The sequence below is a fragment of the Somniosus microcephalus genome, chromosome 12 (assembly GCF_052327205.1).
Source record: "Somniosus microcephalus isolate GS21.2 chromosome 12, FLI_Smic_1.0, whole genome shotgun sequence".
NCBI classification, from domain to species: domain Eukaryota; kingdom Metazoa; phylum Chordata; class Chondrichthyes; order Squaliformes; family Somniosidae; genus Somniosus; species Somniosus microcephalus.
Window position 1 is genome coordinate 46,014,487 of NC_140998.1, and position 21,395 is coordinate 46,035,881.

At 47.9% G+C, this 21,395-nt stretch overlaps 1 protein-coding gene across 3 annotated transcripts in view; it reads left to right on the top strand.

Moving 5' to 3' along the window:
- The first annotated feature begins 9,810 nt into the window (after window positions 1–9,810).
- The window catches only part of asb2a.1 (ankyrin repeat and SOCS box containing 2a, tandem duplicate 1), a 55,528-nt gene continuing 43,943 nt past the window's right edge, over window positions 9,811–21,395 (top strand). For 2 of the 3 annotated variants that reach the window (XM_086002779.1, XM_086002781.1), the window contains exon 1: window positions 9,812–9,965. The gene's annotated coding sequence lies outside the window, so the exon portion shown is untranslated. Of the gene's footprint in view, window positions 9,966–21,395 lie in introns of all 3 variants that reach the window. The other variant, XM_086002780.1, reaches the window with a different exon arrangement.

Genomic DNA, 21,395 nt, shown 5'->3' on the forward strand with positions numbered 1-21,395 from the left:
TCGAAAAGGGAGACCCCTCTCTGCATTTCAGGGACATAGAACAGGCAGCGTGCATCAATGACTGCGATGACGCAGAGCAAGCTAAGATGCTGCTGTTTTCTCTGGGGAGTGATCTCCTCCAGACCCTATCTGATGAATGTAAGAAGGGGCAGAAAGATTATGAGGATTTGAGGAATGAGATATTGGAGGCCATGGGACTCAATGACGGTAGTCCATTCGCCCGGGTGGAAAAAACGGTACAGCTCCCAGGGGAGTCCCCGCAGGCGTTCGCAGACAGGCTGTGGCCAGTCTACCGGAGTGCATGCCCGGGAATGCCAGCATGGACATTACTGAACCAAGTCCAATTGACCCACTGGCTCCGTTGTCTAACGACAAACTGCCTGCCCCGAATCCAAGCCCAGGCTGCGGCCTGGTTTGACCCCAGTAGCCCCCAGACCACCGAGGAAATGGTGATCCGCCAGCTCACGATTGCATTAAAAAATATAAGGGGTATCGAGACGCCCCAACCCAAGGGGAAAGTCCATGAGGTCAAACCCGGGGGCCAGAATAAGAGAGAGTGGCACCAGGAGGGGAACCGTCCCTCCCAGACTAAGTTAAACTGTTACGGGTGCGGGAAGGATGGCCACTGGTGCAAGGATTGCAAGAATCCCTGGAAGGAGAATAAGGGGAAGAATTCATCAGCCCCAGCCCAAAAGGCAGAGCCAGGTATCCCTCCCGCTGCGATCGAGCCACTCTTGGAGTTGATACGATCTCTCCTCCTGACCAGCCAGGGGAAAATAGCAGCCACCACCAGTGCTTTGACCCCGTCTGCCCCATCCCACTCCCAGCAATAACTAGAACCAGCGCAGCCTGTTGACCTGTGTCCCCGCGAAAATGCTGAGGGGAGCAGGCCCTATGTTAAGATGGGGGTGAAGACGGTGCAGGGGAGATATTCGGTGGACACTGGAGCTTCCAGCATGGTGGTCCATTCGGAAGACCTGACCAATTCACCCCGGTCTAACAAGGTCCCATTTAGCTTAATGGGATCCACAGGGAACGAGCAGGCTGGGGAAAGGTCAAAACCTTTGGCCATAGGTTTAGGATCCCTCCATACCACATGGGAGGGTAACCAAAAGACTGATGAGGTGGCCAAGCAGGGGGACAGGGAAGGAGAGTTCTGGGACCCCTGTAGAGCAGGCCCGGTAGCAGCAATCCAGGACAAGGGAGGCACACAGGGGATAGCTTTGGCCCCGGACCAAAAGCAGGTCCTAGCCCAAGATTCCGCCTTTAAGGCTGCCCTGGTAAGGAGAAAGAATTTAGAACAGGGTTACTGGCAGGCTGCTAGTTATATTAAACGATGTAAGTTGTTTAAACCCGAAAAGAAAAAGCAGCCAGTTGGGACAAGGTCTGAGGATAGAGATCCACAGCCCGCAGCGGGTACAAGCTCACAGGCTGCGCAGGCAGGCACTGTGGCTTGTGTCAGGGGAGGAGCCATTCCACCCACCGTTCAGTACACTCCCCCAATCCTCTGGGATTCAGATGGGGAGGAGTCCGAGCGCGAGAATCCCGCCCCCGACCCAGGTTTGGAACCTGGGGGCGGAGACTCACAGCCTGCTGCAACAGGCGGCGAAAGGTTACCTGCCCTCAGCCCAAGTTTGGGAGAGGTGAAACCTGAGGGAGAGGACCCCCAGCCAGTGGTTGTGGAAAACCCACAGACTATGCTCGCAAAGGCTGTGGTCCGAGCCAAAGGTCCACCTGCCAAGAAAACCCCACCCGTAGCCCTCCTTAGAAGGTCCCCTCGGACACTCCAGCCCAGAAAGGTATGGTCACCGACTCCCCAGCTTAAAACGACAACCTCCCGAGTTAAAGAGAAGTCGGAAGACAAAGGTCCCCAGTTAGCAGCTACAGACTGCAAGGGACCGGAAGTGCAGGTCAGTGCAGCCACACCGCAGGGAGCAGCCTGCAGCAGCCCAAACAGGGATTAGGCTGGCCGCCCGGAGACGGGCGGCGGTTGTATATAGTTTAGGTAGTTTAATTTTTAAGTTTATATAGTGTTAAGTTTAGGGTGTTTAATTTAATTCTAATTAAGGTGATGGTTAGTTTTAAGTAATCTGCTCAGAGTGTGTACATTTTGAGTCGAGGTCGCAAGACCCGACCATGCTTCACCCAAGCCAACGAATCTCTAGGGAACCTGGCTGTGTGCTTCGATATCTGTTACAGGAAAATTTACGGAATGAAGGGGGGCGTAATCCTACTCGCCCTGATAGGTCTGAGCTTCGGAAGGAGAGGTGATGTGGAGTATCCCACCTCTATGGGTGCTCCGGAGACACAGCACCGATAGTGATCGATGGGAGCGGCGAACGGGATGCAGAGGAGAATTTTACCAATTATGGGGATAGTTGTAAGAATGCCGGTCATGGGCGGGTCGGCCCGACCCGCACCGGTATACAGGGTGGAGAATATTGGAATCATTCAAGGGGGTGCACACATTCGTTTTGCAGCGGTCCCGCCCTATGTCATAAAGTGGGAGCACGCTATGACGGGTACTGACCTCTCAGGGTGCCGTAGCCAGGGAGCACACATCATCCTGTGTCCCCAGCACTTGAATGCCTATTCGAAACCACAATGCGGGTTCAGAGCTGCTGACGCGAAACCTATAAATTGTACCATGGAAGCCATGGCACAAGGCCATGTTCCCCCACAGGTAGCATATATAGGAGGTGGGACATATTGCATCACCACAGGAGCGTCTCACTACCAGCACGGACAGCACAGCTGGTGCATGGTGAGTGACAGCAGTTTCCGCTTCAAACCCGAGGCAGAAGTTCAAGTGGCACAGATACGAATTGTCCCCATTCCTGAACCATCCACTGTTCACCTCACTGTGGAGGAGAATTTTACCCACCTCCAGAAATATGTCACCCACTTCGGTTACCCAATTCCCCCTCTCCCAGAGCACTTTACCAAATTATTAAAAGCCATTCTAGTATCGCAAAAGCACTTCTACACTTTGGAACAGAAGACTGTACAGATAGGGGCTGACATTTTAGATATTACGACCCCGCCCTGGTGGGACATTTTTGAGAGTATAGAGGTTCCCTCCTGGATTCGTATGGCATCCCACATCTTAGTAGTCTGTCAGCTAGGGATCGTCCCTAGTTTGTGTCCAGTGTAGGAGAAAGGGTCCTGGGGTAGAATTTAAAGCAAAAGGGTTGTGGAAGGACCAGTATGCCCGAGTGGAAGAAGAAACACCCGTGTGAGCTTTGTGTCATATCACTGCCGAGTGATGGCAGATCCGTTTGTTATTTTTAATAAAGCTCGTTCCTTCCGCTCGTTATTTTTAATAAATATGTTTTTGGCCTGATGTTTAATTTTATCAAAGATTGTGTGTTGTAATAAAGTTTTATGATATCCCAAGTAGTGCAGGGGTGTTGGACCCCCTCCGTGCTTGGACTATTGTAACAGATAGTAATTGTTTCTATCGATAGATGCCTGTCGTGCACTGTGGTTTTCTCTAAGTAAGGGGAATGTATGTGTCGAGGGATCGTGGATAGATAAATATAGGGGAAGGTTGGTTGCGGGGGGTCAGAAGTTTGCTCACCTTGATTGGACACTTCAAGCAAGTTTCAGTATCCTAGGGGGGACTGAAAGGATTTGCAAATTTCATGTCTCCCCCGAAGATTTACTTTTGGCTTATTGAAGAAACCCTGGCTGGACTGAGTTTAAAATCCAGGGCTCCAGGGCTCAACAAGATGGCTGCGGTCAACCTCATGGCCAAGGCCTGTAAGTTTCAGTTTGGGCTGACAAAGAAGGAACTTTCCAGAAATTAGAATGTAGACAGACCTCCTGCATTTATGCATGAGAAGCAAACTCAGTGGCATTGGGGCCTCTGATTAAAACCCATCAAGGTCGTTTGCACAGACAGTCAATATGTAATAGCTGCATTCAGACCTTCGTTAGAGGACATCAACACTATTTGCAAGCGATCAATGGGGCATTCAAACTGGAATGGCCCCATCACGAAGCCAGTTGGACAAAGGGGAACACTTATGAGATGTTTAAAAACTGATTAACTGGCCATCCAGGTCGATGGGCCCAGATCGGTTTCCTTTGTATAAGCTTCAACACGTCCAGCTCAGACAAAGAAACAAGCTGATCTGGCGAGAGATAAGGGCTAGCAGGAAGGGTATAACTAGTCCCTCGGGAAGTCATCTCTCTCTCTCTCTCTCCCGCCTCAACTCCGGTGCCCTGCCTTACCATCAAGAGGATTACCGACGAAGAGCCCGTCCAGGGAAGCAGGATATCTGCAGTTACATTTAAATCACTGGGGTATCTCTGTTTTGGGCGGTGAAAACCCTAAAGACATCGGCAGGCAATGGGGCACGGAGCAGGCATTCCAACATCTTAGACTGGTGAGCATCAATTTTCTGGCCCATCACAAGACAACCTAGATAGGTGTAAAGGGTGGGAGTTAAGGGGATTGCTAAAATTGTCATTTTAGTCATTTTCCCTCGATGTGTCCATTTCTCCTCCCCCGCTAAGTGTAATTGTGTTGCATCCATAGTGATTTTCTCTGTATAGTAATTATTTCTCCATTTTAATAAACATTGGTTTTCTTTGCACCGAACCACTGGTCTCGTTTGTCTATATCGCTACTCGTAAATAAGTCCGGTGCTCAGAACTAAAAAGGGGGAAGCAATTTGAACTGCACGGGGCTGGAGCAGCTCAGGCACATGACTGACTGACCAGACAAAATCCCCAAACCAAAACCCCCTACAAGGGATAGGGAGGGCGTGGCCATGGAGAGATTTGATAACGAGGATGAGAATTTTAAAATTGATGTGTTGCCGGACTGGGAGCCGATGTAGGTCAGCGAGCACAGGTGAACGGGACTTGGTGCGAGTTAGGATACGGTTAGCAGGATTTTGGATGAGCTTATGCAAGGTACAGGATGGGAGGCCGACCATGAAAACATTGGAATAGTCAAGTCTATTGGTAACAAAGGCATGAATGAGGGGTTTCAGCAGCAGATGAACTGATGCAGGGCAGAGATGAGCAATATTACATTTTTGGATGATGTCACCGAGGGACAGCATGTAGATGAGAAATAGGAGGAGACCAAGGATAGATCCTTGGGGGATGTGATGAAATATTCCATTCATCACTGCCTGTGACTGTGGTCGGTTTCAGTGTCATTTCCCTTCCCCCAGTCCTCATTGTATTGTTTATTGGAATGTGCTGGAATGTGCTGTGTGTGTAGGGCTCCGCCCATACCTGGCCCCTTTTGTAAGCTAGCTCAGTCTGGCCTCAGTCTCCAGAAGGAAGATACCTCTCTCTCTTACGTGTTACTTTCTAAGTTAATAAAAGCCTTGTTTTGTTTCGCTAACATCGGGTCTCGGAATTATTGAGGCACATCAATTTTATTAACTTATTTTTCAACACTATGGATCAACTCCTGAAACCCGAACGTTTGGATTTGGATCAACATGCTCCGGATGCATCAGCACGCTTCGGACACTGGTTTGAGTGTATGGAATTCTTCCTGGACAATTCCGCAGCCGTCAAAGACGCTACGGACGCTGCGAGGATGAGAATCGGAATTCTGCGGAATTGGGTAAGCCACCGGGTTTACCCCCTCATCCAAGACGCCGATACGTACCTGGCCGCCTGCGACATCTTAAAGGCGCATTACCAGCAGCCTACGAATGAGGTGTATGCTAGGCATCTGCTCGCTACTCGCGCACAGCGACCCGGGGAATCGGTGGAGGAGTTCCTAAGCACCCTGAAAATGCTTGGCAAAGACTGCAAGTGCCGAGATGTAACAGCCGCAGTGTACACTGACGAGCTTGTTCGCGATGCCTTTATCACAGGCCTCAGCTCCACTTACATCCGGCAAAGACTGCTGGAAAAAATGGGGTTGGACCTGAAACAGGCTGCGGACACCGCGCGATCCCTGGATGTGGCCCAGAGAAACTCGGACGCCTACTCTTCAGCCCGCGCCGTCCACGCCGCCACGTGTGCACCGAGGGTGCCGCCATCTTGGAAGGCATCTTCCCCGCCCGGCAGCCCGACACCGGCGGGGCCCCGCTCTCCCCCCAGAAGCCCTACGACAGCCGCGATGCGTCAGGGACCCAACTGCTACTTCTGCGGGCAGCCAAAACACACCAGAAACCTGTGCCTGGTGAAAGGCACCACCTGCTTTAAGTGCGGTAAGAAGGGGCACTTCGGGAAGGTGTGCAGAGGGAACCCCGCCGGAAAACCAACCGCCGGAAAACCTGCCACCGCCGCGTGTGCGCCGTGGGAGCAGCCATCTTGGACGCCATCTTGCCCGACCTCGTGGGGTCCGCCATCTTATGAGCAGACAGCGTGGACGCCATCTTGTAGCAATCAGGGCCCTACAGTGGCATCGGTCACAGTGGACCAGACCAGGCCGCACCCGCTATCCAAATCAATGGTGGACATCGAGGTAAACGAGTGCCGGGTTAAATGTTTAATTGACAGTGGAAGCACGGAGAGTTTTATCCACCCTGAACTGGCACAACAACTCTCCTTAAAGGTGGTCCCTGCTCAGGGTACCATCTCTATGGCTGATAAAACCCAGACATCGACCATTCTGGGTTACTGCACGGTACAATTGGGCATTAACGTAACTGTATACGATAATTTTAAAGTATTAATCATGAAGAACCTATGTGCGAGCGTGATCTTGGGCCTGGATTTCCAGTGCAACCACCAAAGCATCACACTCAAGTACGGTGGGTCCCAGCCGCCCCTCACAGTGTGCGGTCTGGCTACCCTGAAGGTAAAGCCGCCTTCGCTATTCGCGAACCTTACCCCTAACTGCCGGCCAATAGCGACCAAAAGCAGGAGGTACAGCTGGGAGGACAGGCGGTTTATCGCGACCGAGGTAGACAGGCTCCTGAAAGAGCGCATTATTAAACGCAGCAACAGCCCGTGGCATGCCCAAGTGGTAGTGGTAAGGGGTAGCGAGAAGAAACGGATGGTGATCGACTATAGTCAAACGATCAACAGGTACACCCAACTAGACGCCTACCCGCTACCCCGCATATCAGAAATGGTGAACCAAATCGCCCAATACCGGGTGTTCTCCACCATCGACCTCAAGTCAGCGTACCACCAGCTCCCTATCAGACCAGAGGACCGCCCGTACACCGCCTTCGAGGCGAACGGACGCCTCTACCAATTCCTCAGAGTCCCCTTTGGGGTGACGAATGGGGTCTCGGTCTTTCAGAGGGAGATGGACCGCATGGTCGATGACCACCACTTGCAGGCAACCTTCCCCTACCTCGACAACGTCACCATCTGCGGCCACAATCAGCAGGATCACGACTCGAACCTCGAGAGGTTCCTGGAAACCGCACAAAAACTCAACCTCACATACAACGAGGACAAGTGCATTTTCAACACCACGCGCCTCTGCATACTAGGCAGCGTGGTGGAGAATGGGGAAATCGGACCAGACCCCGACCGATTGCGCCCCCTACGGGAGCTGCCCCTGCCCAACACTCCCAAAGCCCTGAAAAGGTGCCTGGGGTTATTTTCTTATTATTCCCAATGGGTCCCCAACTACTCCGACAAAGCCCGCCCCCTCTTGAAAGCATCCTCTTTTCCGCTCTCTGCTGAGGCCCACGCCGCCTTCAAAAGCATTAAGCAGGATATTGAGCGGGCCACGCTACAGGCAGTGGACGAGAACACTCCATTTCAAGTGGAAAGTGATGCGTCTGACTTCGCCTTGGCGGCCACCCTCAACCAGGCGGGGCGGCCCGTAGCTTTCTTCTCGAGGACCCTCCAAGGGCCCGAGATCAGACACTCCTCCATGGAAAAGGAGGCCCAAGCCATCGTGGAGGCAGCGCGCCACTGGCGCCACTACCTAGCCGGCAAACGCTTCACCCTACTTACCGACCAGCGGTCGGTAGCGTTTATGTTCAATAATAAACAGAGGGGGAAGATTAAAAATGATAAGATTCTTAGGTGGCGGATCGAGCTCCCCACCTTCGAGTACGACATCATTTACCAGCCAGGGGCCCTTAACGAATCCCCTGACGCCCTCTCACGAGGGATGTGTGCCAGTGCCACCGGGGATCGGCTACAGACCCTCCACAACGACCTCTGCCACCCAGGGGTCACGCGGCTATTCCACTTCATAAAGTCCCGTAACTTACCCTACTCGATTGAGGAAGTTCGGTCTCTGACCAGGAACTGCCGCACTTGCGCTGAGTGCAAGCCTCGGTTCTACCGCCCAGATAGAGCCCACTTAATCAAAGCTACACGGCCCTTTGAGTGGCTCAGCTTAGATTTCAAGGGCCCCCTCCCGTCCGTCGACCGCAATGTTTACTTCCTGAACATTGTGGACGAATACTCCCGGTTCCCATTCACCTTCCCCTGCCCAGACATGACCAGCGCCACGGTCATTAAATGCCTCAGCAGCCTGTTCTGCCTGTTCGGTATGCCGAGCTACATCCATACGGATAGGGGGGCGGCCTTCATGAGTGAAGAGCTACGCCAGTACATGCTGTCCAAGGGGATCGCCACGAGCCGTACCACCAGCTACAACCCCCGGGGTAACGGCCAAGTGGAGCGAGAGAACGGGACAGTATGGAAAGCAGTCACTCTAGCTCTAAGGACCAAGGGCCTCCCTATCTCCCGCTGGCAGGAAGTCCTCTCGGATGTGCTCCATTCGATACGGTCGCTATTGTGTACGGCCACTAATGCCACGCCTCATGAACGAATGTTTGTCTTTCCCCGGAAATCCACCTCAGGCGTATCCATGCCGTCATGGCTCTCCACCCCAGGTCCGGTACTCGTGCGAAGGCATGTGAGGGGCCACAAGACGGACCCTCTCGTGGAGCCAGTACACCTACTCCACGCCAACCCCCAATACGCATATGTCCGGCACGCCGACGGAAGGGAGGACACCGTGTCCATAAAAGACGTCGCCCCAGCCGGCATCGACAACAACCACGGCAATAGCAGCAACAACGATCACAGCAACTCTTACCCACCCACTACTCTTTCATCACCCCCGGAAGAACATCGACCAACGGCACCCCCACCAACTACCCCTTCAACAACCCTGGCGGCACCCCCGGCAGAGACCCAGGAGGCTACCGGGGACACCCAGCCGACACCCGCGGCACCACAACAGCCACGTCGGTCGCAGAGGACTATCAAACCCCCGAACAGACTAAATCTATAGAAGGGGTGAATGTGATGAAATATTCCATTCATCACTGCCTGTGACTGTGGTCGGTTTCAGTGTCATTTCCCTTCCCCCAGTCCTCATTGTATTGTTTATTGGAATGTGCTGGAATGTGCTGTGTGTGTAGGGCTCCGCCCATACCTGGCCCCTTTTGTAAGCTAGCTCAGTCTGGCCTCAGTCTCCAGAAGGAAGATATCTCTCTCTCTTACGTGTTACTTTCTAAGTTAATAAAAGCCTTGTTTTGTTTCGCTAACATCGGGTCTCGGAATTATTGAGGCACATCAGGGGATACCAGCAGTAATTGTGCAGGAGCGGGAAGGGAAGACATTGTAGGAGATTCTCTGGCTATGACTGGATAGACAGAAATGGAACCAGGCGAGTGCAGTCCCACCCAACTGGGCAAGGGAGGAGAGGTGTTGGAGGAGGATGGTGTGGTCAACCATGTCAAAGGCTGCAGACAGGTCCAGAACGATGAGGAGGGATAGTTCACCACAGCTAATTATACTTTCCAGTCACACATTCAGCTGGCTCATACACCAACACAGTTCACCTATCATGATTGGTCACGTACTGGTACAAAAATAGAGCCGCTTTACTGTCCTCTACCCTTGTATAAAGGGCAGACAGAGGGGAAGGCGGACAAGACTGGGAGAAAAATCAGGACCACCAAGAAAGCTCAAGAAAAGTCTCCCGACAGGCTGTTAATCTAAAGATCAAAGAAGGATATTGAACTGTTGATTGTAGGAAGCCCCGTGACGGACAGACGGTAATATCACTGCCAACGCTTCAGATAAGTGCTTGGATGGGCGCTACGCTTGGTTGCATTCTTTTCTTAATAGAGTAAAGTAAACCTGTAAAGTAAGGACTTTATAAAATGCAAATAGCAACAAAAATTACGGGGCAGCAAAGATTTCGGTTTTAGGCTTGTGCACAAAAAATAAGCAGGCTTGCTTCGATCAAAATATCCTAAATGTACTCCTAACTTTAGCGAAACCTATCATTAAGTCCGAGTGGTCAGATACTGCTGCACGAAATAAGCACACAACGTTTCTCCGGTCTGCTGCATGAGGATCCGGTCTCGGTAAAGCCATGCTTGCATTTTCAGTATGCACTAGGCTGGGTATATCTGCTGTGTTTACATCGACTTGTACCCAGGGGTCAGCGCCAGGCCCCACAGCTGCAGCTTTACTTCAGCTCCTGTTTTCTTACTCATGTTAACACACTGTGGAAATCCAAGCCGGTCACAGGATCGCCTAATGAGAGTTGCAAAACATTCCAGTTAAAATCTACTTCTAAGCATTTTTGTTGTGCCACTGTGTGCTTATGCTACTCTGCATTCATTTATAACGTGTACAGCACCGATTATTGCCAGTATTGAACGGCCAATGTCAATATTGATCCGTTTCATGTAAAATAGCTTCCTGGTGAGATAGAGCCGAGTACATTTTTTCATCAACCTTGTTTACCCGCGTTCCTGTTACGTAAGACAAACACGGTCAACAGCTTGAAACCTGAGACAAGATGGACTGTACAGCCCTGATGAACTACTTCAGAAAAAGCTGCTTGCCAAACTCTTTATTTTTGTCACCCTGACTGACCCGTAGTTGCCGGGTTTATCCCTTTCCCCTTTCTTGAACACGAGTGTAACATTTGCAATCCTCCAGTTCTCTGGCACCCCTGCCATATCTTAAGAGGATTGGAAGATTGTGGCCAGAGCCACCGCAATTTCTATCCTTATTTCCCTCAGCAGTCTAGGATGCATCCCATCTGGACCCAGTAACTTTTCTACTTTGGCTGCTTCCAACCTTTTAAGTACCTCCTTTATTTTTATCCTATCCAATTTCTGGACTATCTCCTCCTTTACTGTGGCATTGGCAGAATCCTCTTCTTTAGTGAATACAATGTAAAGTACTCATTTAGTGCCTCAAGCATGCCCCGCGTCTCCACAAGGAGATCTCCTTTTTGGTCCCTAATAGGCCCCGCCCTTCCTTTGACTACCCTTTTACATGAAACGTTTTCTTTAATAAAGCTTATAAAGAAAAACGTAACTCTGGAGTTTTACCAAAAATATGTCTCTGTCATTAGTTTTCACATTTAGAATAGTTTAGCCTGAAAGCCAAAATTCATGTTGCAGACATTGCACGAATATCTCCCCAATAAGAATCTCTTTGAGAACATCCTCTTATTTTCTGGTTTTACGAAAGAGGCTTGGTAAATCCAGCCCTACTTCTCTCCTTCAATTCCTCCTTCAAATCTAAATCTGGGACATCACATGCTAATTTTGACCCCATGAACTGATGTCAACTTAAATTCCTACAAGGAAAACAGCCGTTCTGTTGGCAGTGGTTTTGGATGGATGAGTTCGCAGGATTCAGGCACTTGTAGTTGAGTATCTAAGTTGGCTTGAGAACAAGATGCCTCAGTTTCATACAAAATCTCTGCTTAAAGTAGTTTGTGAATTTCATTTGTAGCAGGAAATTAATATTTCTTTGTCTATCCATCTCTGCATGATTCTGATCAGCATTCAGGAATGAAAGCTCCACTGTTCAGATACTAAAAGAGCTCTAATGTCTGTCGATAGAATTAAAAGCCTTGCATCTAGACGTGTATGTCACATTTCAAAGTATCACATATGCACAGTGTCTGTCATGCTTACACCTGATTGGCTGAAGTAACTTTTACCTGTTAAGATAACCATGCTGATTTGCTCAAATATAGGCAGGTTCAAGCCTACCTTCTTTCAAGGGCCTGGGGCTTGGGTTTTGCTTCACTCCCAGAATTAGCTCCATCTTCATCTCCATCTTCACTCCCATTAGTTCCCAGGCTCCACTCATGGGTGAGGCATCAATACCCCACACTATAACTTTGTAAATACATGTCTTAGTCCTGTAATTTCCTGCTCCTTCCAAACCTAATGTGAGTATGACCCCCCGTCACTGCCTCCCAATAAACCAATGCACAGGACAAGTACTCGAAGGTGAACGCAAAGTAGAAAGTGAACACAATGTTCTCCACTGCAATGCAAGTCTATTTCAGTGTATATATTATAATAGGGCAGTAATGTATAGTGAGGTCTATTTATACTTACAGGATACTTGAGAGAGAACAGCATTAAGTTTCCCACAGTAATATTAATGTGGAGGAAGCACACGTAATGCTAACACAGGTCGGGCTTTATTGTTCATACTGGATTCACTGTCTAATGAGAGACCAGACAACCCACTGTCAAAATACTACATATTAGTTGATTGAGAAAAATAAGATATTATGTTCAGTCATCATCAATCTTTTTTTAAATTTAGCTCCACCTACCTCCACATTCATAATCACCAAAAATCTGGCACCTGTCACTAATGCATCTGCATTAAACAGACCAGCTGTTTCTTTCAGATAGAAATCATGATTCATCAGTTCCAAATATTGGTACCATCTTGTATCAGCTTGGCTCAGTGGTAGCACTCTCACCACTGAGTCAGATGGTTGTGGGTTCACGTCTCACTCCAGGACCAAAGTAAACAATCTTAACTAACGGTTCAGTGTAGTACTGTGGGAGTGTTGTATTGTTGGAGGTGCTGTCTTTTGGATGAGATGTTAAGTCGGGGCTCTGCCCATCTGTTCAGATGGATGTAAAAGATCCCAAGTTATTATTCAAATGTTCCTGGCTGGGGTGGAGATCACCTTTTACAGAAGGTAAGTACTGTAGAAAATATAGGGACAGTGATCTCCTGGACGAGCTTCGATCGCCTAGATGGGTCGGAGAGGAATTTCCCAGATTTTTTTCTCCCAAATTGGCCATTGGGTTTTTTATCTGGTTTTTCGCCTCTCCCGGGAGATCACATGGGTTCGGGAGGGATGTAGAGTGATAGTAGATTTGAGGATAGGATCAGATCAGCCATGATCTTATTGAATGGTGGAGCAGGCTCGAGGGGCCAATTGGCCTACTCCTGCTCCTATTTCTTATGTTCTTATGTTCTTATGTTAGCAGAGAGTCGTCCCTCAACCAGCACCATCAAAAGCTATTAGCTGGTCATTTATCTCAGGGCTGGGACCTTGTGCACAAATTGGCAGCTCTATTTGCCTACATAACAACAGTTACAGAGTAATTTATTGAATATGAAATGCTTTGAGATGTCTTGAGGACATGAAGCGCGCTATATAAAGCAGGTGCTTTCTTTATAACTTCAAGTTTCCTTGAGCTCTTCTAAAGTTTGTATTTTTTGTTATTTGATAAGATACCTGTACTTCTTTGATTATCGCTGTTTGTCAAGATTAATGTCAAAAGAATGCTGTGCCACTCACTGGGAAGAATTGCGATTAGCTGTTTAAATGGTGCAGGATGTACAGTCTCAATGGAATAAGTAACTCCAGTGTCACACATTTCCCACTCTAAGAGGAGCTTCAGAGAAAATGTCAAAGGATCAATGTCCTTTTGGAACTGTTGCCAATAAAAGCAAGTCACGTTGTAGCCGAAGTTAATTTTGAACACACAAACAAAATTAATTTACCCTGAGGCTCATGGCATTCCATGAATTTATATACTGTTACAAAGTGTCCTCATTTCCCCCTAAACATATGATTAATTATGTCACTGCGATATGACTTCTTTATTATCAGGCTGTATCAAATAACCTCTCATTGCCCATGTTTTTCAGTAGCAAGATGTTTAGCATTATTAAATGGCACATTTGGCAATTGGTGAAGTGAAAAACTAGTGCTGGCACACTAATCTTAAAGCAGTTAAAACAAACAAACCTGCTTCTACCATTATGGTCCAGTTCCATAATTTGTTTTATCTAATTTCCCAATTCCCTGCTGCATCAAACAGTCAGATTTGTTTATAATTGTCTGCATACTGTCTGTTTTCTAATGTGACTGGAACAGTAGGCAGATGTAGGTAGACGATCGCCTTAAATAACATATACAGAAAGGTCATGGGAGGCAATTTTCCTGGGGTGCTTTGGACTCAATGGAAGGCTAGGCTCTTGTGTTTCTGGATTTTCTATTGTCAATGGTAGATGTTATGGCAGACAATAAAAAATTGCATTTATATAGTGCACCTAATGTAGGAAAAACATCCCAAAGCGCTTCACAGGAGAGTAATCAGACAAAAAATAACACCTAGTCAAAGAAGGAGATATTAGGATGGGTAACTAAAAGCTTGGTTACAGAAGTAGATTTTATGGAGGGTCTTAAAGGAAGAGAGAGAGAGAGGGGGATTGAGAAGCAGAGAGGTTTAAGGAGGGAATTCCAGAGTTTAGGGCCTATACGATAGAAAGCACTGCCGCCAATGGTGGGATGAAGAGAGTGGGGGATGCACAAGAGGCATGCAGAATTCTTGGAGAGTTGTAGGGCTGGAGGAAGTTATTGAGGTAGCGAGTGGTGAGGCCATGAAGATAGTTGAATACGAGGATGAGAATTTCAAAATTCAAGCATGGTGGACCAGGAGTCAATGAAGGTCTGTGAGCACAGGGTGATGAGTGAGTGGGACTTGGCGCGAGGTAGGATACGGGCAGCAGAGTTTTGGACAAGTTCAAGTTTATGGAGGGTAGAAGATGTGAGGCTAGCAAGGAGGTCATTGGAATAGTTGAATCTGGAGGTAACAAAAGCATGGATCAGGGTTTCAGCAGCAGATAAGCTGAGACAGAGGTGAAGATGGGGGATGTTATGGAAGTGGAAATAGGCGGTCTTTGTGATGGAGATTATATGGGGTTGGAAGCTCAGCTCAGAGTGAAATAGGCCACTGATTTGCGAAGAGTTTGGTTCAGCCTGAAACAATGGGCAGGAGAGGTATGGCGTCTCTGGCGAGGGAACGGAGTTTGCGGCAGGGGCCGATCATAATGGCTTTGGTCTTCCCAATGGTTAATTGGAGGAAATTGTGGCTCATCTAGAACTGGATGTCGGACAAGCAGTCTCACAACACAGAGGCGGGGAGAGGTCGAGAGAGGTGGTGGTGAGATAGAGCTGGTTATCACCGGCATACATGTGAAACCTGACTTCTTTTCTTCAGATGATGTCGCTGAGGGGCAGTATGCAGATGAGAAATAGGAGGTGGCCAAGGATAAATCCTTGGAGGATGCCAGAGGTAACGGTGCAGGGGTGGGAAGAGAAACCATTGCCAGAGATTCTCTAGCTACGACTGGATAGGTAAGAGTAGAATGGGTAAGGTCAGTCCCACTCAGCTGAACAATGGAGTAGAGTCATTGGAGGAGGATGTTGGAGGAGAACTACAGGGCCATTGACTGGTCATATAAATTTGATGTTCTACTACAGTATTGGCTTTGATACTGAATATATGCTATTGTAACTGTCTGCTGTAGGGTAATAAAAACAAGCAACATATGCTGTCAGAATTTTAGTCAGCAAGAATGTATGTCATAAATTCCTTCCTATCATTCTCAGTCTATTTTTATGAGTGAGACCGCACCTCTATTCTCTAGGCGATACAACATTTCAAATAATTACAGCAAGGGGGGAGTTTGAATTTAATTCCAAACTTGAAGTGAATTGGTTGTTTCAGATTAATTTATGACAATCCAAATTTTGCATAATCCACTTAATTTGGAATTTGCTTGTCTCTTTTAAATTGGCACTGTGTATATGCAGAGACTACAATAGGCCCTGCTGTGTGCAGGTAAACTTCCTTACCATTCGGCTACAAAAGGTGGATGACAGAAAAAAAAAGGGTGACAGCTGTGATTGGACCATGGTAACCCTTGATTAAAAAAATATATAAATAACAACAACAACTTGTATTTATATAGCGCCTTTAACATAGTTAAACATCCCAAGGCGCTTCACAAGAGTGTTATCAAACAAAGTTTGACACCGAGCCACATAGAAACATAGCAAAATAGGAGCAAGAGTAGGCCATTCGGCCCTTCGAGCCTGCTCCGCCATTCAGTATAATCATGGCTGATCCTCTATCTCAATACCATATTCCCGTTCTCTCCCCATACCCCTTGATGCCTTTTGTGTCTAGAAATCTATCTATCTCCTTCTTAAATATATTCAGTGACTTGGCCTCCACAACCTTCTGTGGTAGAGAATTCCACAGGTTCACCGCCCTCTGAGTGAAGAAATTTCTCCTCATCTCAGTCCTAATTTTCCTACCCTGTGTTAGAAACTAGGGGTGCCTAAAAATGTACATAGCCCAAGCAGCTGCAAGTTGCTATGTATTTTTGAAAGGGAAAAAAAAGTATAAAGCAACAGCTATTGAACAATGAAAGCAGCACAAAACCATAATTCATGGGAATGTAAAAGTTCTGAGAGAAAAGTTCACAGTAGAAAAAGGGAGTGTATCATAGACCTTACTTGTGAAGATCAGAATGGTGAGATAGCGACTGGTTAATGTGCGACAGCTTTGACTGGGGCCTTGTACTTGCTGGGTTAAGGGGGAGAGAGTAAAAAGAGATAAGATGGATTCCAATGGAGCAACCTTCAAAATGTAAAAAACAAGGATGAAGTAATGAGACCTTCTTTTGGGGAGAGCTTTCATACAAACGCCAAGACAAAGAACTTAAGCTGTCATTGGTTGATGAAGCTTTGGAGGAACCTCTATAGGTTAAATGGTCTTGTCAATAACTTGGCCTCAGGCCCACCCCTAAAAAGAGAATAAAAAGTGACACCCCAAGGGCTTGCACACAGACGGTGGAAGGGAGAGCCGAACAGAAGTTAAAAAGAGTAGTTGGGCTGGTCGAACACTCTTTTGAGAGTGATCCCATGCTCACCATCGAAGGCCCTAGAGAGAGAGAGAGAGAGAGAGAGTGAGAAGAGTTACTCTGAGATTTGGGGCGAAATAGCTTCCCAGGTGGGTGCGAAGAAATGTAAAGTTAAGGAAGCCAGGAATAGGCTGGCTTACGCGGCCCACTTGTGTGCTGTTCACTTGGATGGCGAAGTTGTACTCCTGAAAGAGAGAAATGCACAACTTGAAAGAGACTTACAGGACTGGCAAGGCCGATATGCCATAGTCTGTACACTTCTCCATCAAGAACAAGCCTTAGCAGATGAGGCACGACTTGCCTCAAGATGCCAGCATCAGGTGTTTGAGGATAACAAGGTTTTAAAAATAAAAAATGAATCCCTGATCTCACAAATTGAGGACACCAGGGGAGCCTTGAGAGAATTACTTGAAAAACCCCTTCTGGTGAGCGCTGACCATACTCACTGCAAATTAAAAATTATGGAATTGAAGGGAAAGCTGGGGAGACAAACAGCTGCTGTTGCGGCTGTTAGTCGCCTTAAACCAGGGGATCCCAGTATTAACTGGGATACCTAACAAGAAAAGCCCAGTGCAATAATAACCCCATCTGCCAAAATAGCCCCTCACCCTCTGCGCCTCCGCCTCCCTATCCAGGACAAACTGCCCCGGTAGAAACCAAGCAGGTTAATATAGTCACTACTACCACCCAATTTGGTGACCCTACACCCTCGGATGATGAATTCGATAATGATACCTCTTCCGTAACCTACAACCTGCCCCCAAATGTGGAAGTAACTACTACTACAGTACCAGTAGAAGTTTGACCCCGGCAGAGTGCAACGCACTAGCCGAAGAAATGGGGCCAATAAACTGGGGGACGAACCCAGTCGCCCTAACAAGTGATTGGGGTATATTCCGTCACTGTCACCCTGAGTTAGTGTTGACAGACTTAAAACAAGTTCTGTTGTCATGCATTTCACAGGAACTCAAGTTATCACTTTCACGGGAAATCTCTGATAAAAGTAAGGGGTGGTGGGATGTTATGGATTCAGTTTGTTCCCGTTTGGGCATGGACGTAGTTAATTTCACCCGTGCGGCTGGGGACGCCTGGCAAAAGACTAACGAGCATCCCATAGCCTTTGCAAATCGATTGTATGATTTGTACAATCAGTCCCAGAGAAACTATAATGGTCAAGAGTTTTGGGACACAGAGGGATTTAAGCTGACATTCACTGATGCTCTCTTACCCCCCGTAAGGGACGCTCTTGGTATTACTGTTCATCAGGGAACCCCGTGGGCTGATCTGAAGGATGCTTGCATTCGAGCTTGGGACCGAGTTAAATCGTCCCTCACCCCTACTGAGTCCAAAGTGTCGGCGGTGGAGGGTCCTCTGACTCCACAAACCCCTCCCCAGTCAGGAGACAAATGCCACATAATCTGTTATAACTGTTATAAGCCCGGACACTATGCTCGCGACTGCTGCAATAGTCGACGTCCAAATAATGGGCTACGCTACCAACCTCCAATCCGTGAAGATAACGGGTCTGATTTGAACTCTGTGCAGCAGCAGCTCGAACACCTTTCGGCAGTAGTTGAGGCCATGAAGCACAGTCAGGCGGGGGGCGGGGGGTGCAAAACATTTCGGCTGTTTCTCACAGTGGAGATACGTTCCCAGACTCACGGCCCCAGTGACGGTCAGAGGCCTCCACGGTGGCCACGTCTTCTCCTGTCTGGTACGGGGAGGACAGACGACCTTTTGTCCGGGCCTCTGATCCTGGAGGCCGCCACCATGTTATGCTTGTGGATTCCGGTTCTGCCGTGACTATTTTACATGACCCCGCTCCCTTTTCCCATTCTGCCACCACCCTAAACCTCTCTGGCTTTAATGCTTCTACTCAGTTAGCTAATCAGGGATTGAGCTCCACAGTCTTGTCCATTGATGGGAATTCCGTCGATGTCCCCTCTCCTGTATATATGGCCACCCATGACCAGAAAGGTATCCTCGGAAGTGACATGTTGCATAAACACTGTGCTGTCCTCGACTATGCTAATGATTGTCTTTGGTGGCACTTTAATGAGGGACCACCGACACCTATTTCAGATGCCCATTCGATATATGCAATTAAAAAACCCGAGGATTTCACCCTTCCCGGGACTGAAGACCCCATGGTTAATACATTAATTCATACATTTTCAGAGGTTTTTGCTAAGTTCAAACATGATTGTGGTAGGATGTTGGGAGATGAGGAGATTAATGGACCCTCCCACCCTCCTGTTAAGCAGTATTCCATAAATAACAACAGAAAATGCTGGAAAAACTCAGCAGGCCAGGCAACATCCGTGGAGAGAAAATAGAGTCAACGTTTCGGGTAAACCCTTTGTCAAGACTGAAGAAGCACAGGAAATGCAATAGATTAAAGGGCCAGTATGGGGGCTGGGAGAGAACAAAAGAGAAGTGAAGAGACATTAAGAGGTATTCAAAACGAGACAAGATGGTGATAGGACTAGTGGAGACAAAAGACGGCTCTAGATTAGGTGTGAAATGCGCTGGCAGAATGGGAGACAGCTGCCATGTAGGAGTGAAAAAAAACGGAGGGAAAGGGCCAAAAAAAGGTGTGGATAAAAAATATAAGTAAAAATGTAATAGGGGCCGAGGTTATGATCTGAAATTGTTGAACTCGATATTGAGTCCAGAAGGCTGTAAAGTGCCTAATCGGAAGATGAGGTGCTGTTCCTCGAGTTTACGGTGAGCTTCCATGGAACAATGCAAGAGGCCGAGGATGGTGAGGTTTCAGATCATTTCAGATCATAACCTCGGCCCCTATTACATTTTTACTTATATTTTTTATCCACACCTTTGTTTTGGCCCCTTCCCCCCACCTTTTATTTCTCTCCCACATGGCAGCTGTCTCCCATTCTGCCAGCGCATTTCACACCTAATCTAGAGCCGTCTTTTGTCTCCACTAGTCCTATCACCATCTTGTTTCCTTTTGAATACCTCTTAATGTCTCTTCACTTCTCTTTTGTTCTCTCCCAGCCCCCATACTGGCCCTTTAATCTATTTCATTTCCTGTGCTTCTTCAGTCTTGACAAAGGGTTTACCCGAAACGTTGACTCTATTTTCTCTCCACGGATGTTGCCTGGCCTGCTGAGTTTTTCCAGCATTTTCTGTTGTTATTTCGGATTTCCAGCATCTGCAGTATTTTGCTATCGAAGCAGTATTCCATTCCGGCTGAGAGTAAACCTTATGTTCGGTCTACTATCGATTCATTGTTAAAGCAGGGTGTTATCTGCATTGGCAGTTTACCACTAATTCTCCAACCTGGCCAGTTAAGAAGCCAGACAATAGTTGGCGTCTAACAATTGATTATCGCAAGCTTAATTTGGTAACCCCAGCTTGCGCCCCTGTTGTTCGGGAGACCCCCACTCTCCTGTCCCAGATTCCACCAGGTGGCTGCTACTTCTCCACCTTTGACACTTCAAATGGCTCCTGGAGTATTCCTGTTAAGTCAGAGGATCAGTACAAGTTTGCCTTCATTTTTGAAGATCAAAGTTATACTTGGACATGTTTACCTCAAGGCTTTCACAATGCCCCAACTATATTCCACAACGGATGGCTCAGGCACTGAAACCTTTTTCGAGACCCAACTGCCTGCTGCAGTATGTTGATGACCTTTTGCTTGCAACACCTGACAAAAAGACTCATATTAAATTAATGGAAGAGCTATTAGGCCTTCTTTTAAAAGCTGGGCTGAAACTTAACCCCAAAAAGGTACAATTGTTACAGCCAGAAGTGACATTTTTAGCGGTTTCTGTGGGACAAAAGGGACTCAGCCCTGACCAGCATAAGATTGAAGTGATTCAGCGTTTACCATTGCCCGCATCCAAAACCGCACTTCGTTCCTTCCTGGGCCTAGTGGGATACCAGCGCTCATTTATTCCCAGATTTGCGGAGCTAGCCAAACCATTATATGAACTGTTAAAGGGTAAAGAGGATGCTGTGGCCCGTGACTGGACCACCGAACATACAACGGCTGTGTCCCTCCTTAAAATTGCTGTTATGCAAGCCACATGCCTGACAAGTCCTCACCGAGAGAAGCTTTTCCACCTGGAGGTGGAATCCACCGATCAGAGTCTTGCTGCTGTTCTGTGCCAAGAGGTACAGGGTAAACTTATGCCAATCGCATTCGCCTCCCGTATTTTGAATGGTGTGGAAAAGAATTTCACTGTGTGTGAGCGACATCTGCTAGCCACTTTTTGGGCAGTCAAACACTTCACGTTTATTACTGGGCTGACCAAAATGATCATACATAGCCCCCACACCCCTTTGAATCTTTTACTTAAATCAGGGGACACTTTGGTCTCCTTTGCCCGACTCAGTCACTGGACACTTCTATTAACTCAGAGGGATTTGGAAATAACGCCAAGGCAGACAACTCTACTACCTCAGCTCCTACTGTATGAGGGGGGCAACCATGAGTGCCCCCTTCCACCACT